We start from the raw sequence: 2,909 nt of genomic DNA on the forward strand, positions 1-2,909 counted from the left end.
CTTCCCGAGGCCGCTTCTCCCGCTTCCGCCCGCGCCCTCCCTCTCCCACACCCTTCCCTACCACCCGCGCTGCCCCCTTCCCTCCCACCCGTGCCGCACCCGCTCCACCCCACCTGCCACCTACGCTTGCGCACCTCCCAGCCCGCGCCGCAACCCATCCCGCGGGTCCCAAACCCTAACCCTTGCCATGAGCTCCTCCTCGTCCACCGTCTCCAACCCGTTCGCCGGTCCCGATGTCACTCTCGTCCGCGACCTCAACATCCATGAGCGTGTTCCGGTCAAGTTTGATCACACCACCGCGTCCTACTCCGCCTGGAAGCGGTATTTTTCGCTTGTGTTCCGTGAGTACCTCCTGCACGACCACGTGGACGGCACCATGGACTCGGCGCTCATGATCAACGACGAGGAGTGGATGATCCTCGACGCCACCATCATCCGCTGGTTCTACCTCACCATCTCCAGCGACCTCTTCCACACCGTGGTGGACGACGAGGATGACGCCCATGCGGTCTGGACCAAGCTCAACGGCCTCTTCACCGACAACCGGCTGCAGTGCAAGGTCCTGCTCTACAGTGAGTTTTACGGGTGCCAGCAACTTGACTCATTCATCGATGATTTTTGCATGCGCCTCAAGAAGCTCGCCGATGAGCTCCGCGATCTCGGGGAAAAGATCGGCGACGAGCTCCTCATCAGCACCCTCTCCGGCGGCCTCAACGAGGACTTCGAGAACGGCGCCTCCAACCTCACCCTCATCCCGGAGCCCACCTTCGCTAAGGTGGTCGCGTACCTCAAGTTGGAGGAGCACCGGATGCGGGTGGCGCGGACTCGCGCGACCACACCGCCCTTGTCGCCGGCACCCGCGGGGGTTCTGCCCCGCCACCGCCGCGCCCGACGCTGCCACAGCCGGCGGCGCCTGCCTTCCCTCCAGGTTTCCCGCCCGCCCCCTTCCCGCCGCCCCAGCCGGCGGCCAATGGGGGGGGGTCGTCGCGGCGGCCGTCGTGGTGGCCACAAGCAGGGGGGCGCAGGCGTTTAGGGAGGAGCACCCCGCCCACCGCAGCAGGCTTATCAGCCGGCCCCGTGGTACGCTGGCCAGAACCCATGGACCGGCGTTGTGTACGCCTACTCCATGCCGGTTCCTCGGGCCCCCGCCCCGGGACTTCTCGGCCCACGGCCACAGCCACATTAGGCGTTCTACGCCGCGTCGCCGCCCTACGCGGCGCCCTACGGCTAGCAGCCGCAGCCAGGTGGGCCGCAGCCGCTGCTGTCCCTGACGGCCGCGCCACCTCTCCCGCCGGTGCCGTGGGACCCGGCCCTTCTGGCGGCTCTTCACACCGCTCCCTCCCCGTTCAGCTACACCGGCGGTGGCGATTGGTACATGGACACCAGAGCCACCGCCCACATGACGGCCTATCCCGGTAACCTCCACACCTCCTATCATGTCCATACTTCCAACCGCATCACCGTCGGTGACGGCTCCTCTCTTCCTATCACCCATATAGGTCACGCATATTTTCCGTCTAACTCCACTCCAATATCCATGTCTAATGTCCTGGTTTCTCCTGAACTTATCAAAAATCTTGTTTTTGTTCGTTCTCTTACACGTGAAAATTCGGTTACCGTTGAATTTGACGCATGTGGTTTTTCTGTTAAGGACGCTCGCACGCGGATGGTGCTCCACCGATGTGACAGCCCCGACGAGCTCTACCCGGTTCACTCCGCCACCTCCATCACTTCCGCCGCCCCTGTCGCTCTCGCACTGGAGTGGATCTTTGGCATGCTCGCTTGGGTCATCCTAATCCTGCCACCCTTCGCCACATACTTCGGAGTTTTTCTTTCACGTGTAATAAGAACGAGGATCACTCGTGTCATGCATGTCGCCTCGGCAAACATGCTCGTCTTCCGTTCAGGGCTTCTTCTTTTGTTGCATTGTACCCTTTTGAGTTAATTCATAGCGATGTTTGGACCTCTCCTGTTGCTAGTAATACGGGCTTTCTTTATTATCTTGTCATCCTTGATGATTTTTCGCATTATGTGTGGACCTTACCGTTGCGCCGCAAGTCGGATGTTATATCCACTCTCGCCGCGTTCTACTCCTATGTCCTCACGCAGTTTAGTCATCCCATTCTTGCATTGCAGACAGACAACGGGAAGGAGTTTGACAACCTCGCTGTTCGTAATCTTATTACCACACATGGCACGATTTTTTGTCTCACTTGTCCGTACACCTCGCAGCAGAACGGTCGCGCTGAGCGCATCCTTCGCACTCTCAATGACTGCGTTAGGACTCTTCTCTTTCATGCCAATGTGCCTCCGCGCTTTTGGCCTGACGCTCTCGCCACCGCTTAACTTCTCATCAACATCCGCCCATGTCGTACTCGCGGGAACTTTACACCTCATCATCTTCTCTTCGGTGCACCTCCCTCTTATGATGGGCTTCGCATCTTCGGCTGCCTCTGCTACCCTAGAATCGCCGCTACTGCGCCTCATAAGCTTGCACCCCGCTCCATCGCCTGCATTTTTCTCGGCTACCCACCTAACACTAAGGGCTACCGATGCTATGATCCCGTCTCCCATCGTGTTTTCACCTCCCGACACGTTTACTTTGATGAGATGGTGTTTTCATTTCAACAGTAGGTACCTATTGTTGTCTCGTCACCTCCGGCCACCGGCGGCTCTTCGACGACTTCGTCAGGTCGACGGTCTCGTTCGGCCCGTGGTCCGCCTCCGGGCTTTGGCGGTCCTCACGCCCTCATGCCGGCGCCCGCCTCCTCGGCCGACTCGGCCGACCCTGCTGGCGCAGCTGACGCCTCTTCTTCACCCGCCGCCCCCGACTCGGGCGCCGCGGGGTCGGGCGCCGCTGGCTCGGCCGCTTCTTCGCCGGTCCTGACGCCGGCCCCCTCGCCGGTTCC

This window comes from Triticum aestivum, chromosome 5A, assembly GCF_018294505.1.
Source record: "Triticum aestivum cultivar Chinese Spring chromosome 5A, IWGSC CS RefSeq v2.1, whole genome shotgun sequence".
NCBI classification, from domain to species: domain Eukaryota; kingdom Viridiplantae; phylum Streptophyta; class Magnoliopsida; order Poales; family Poaceae; genus Triticum; species Triticum aestivum.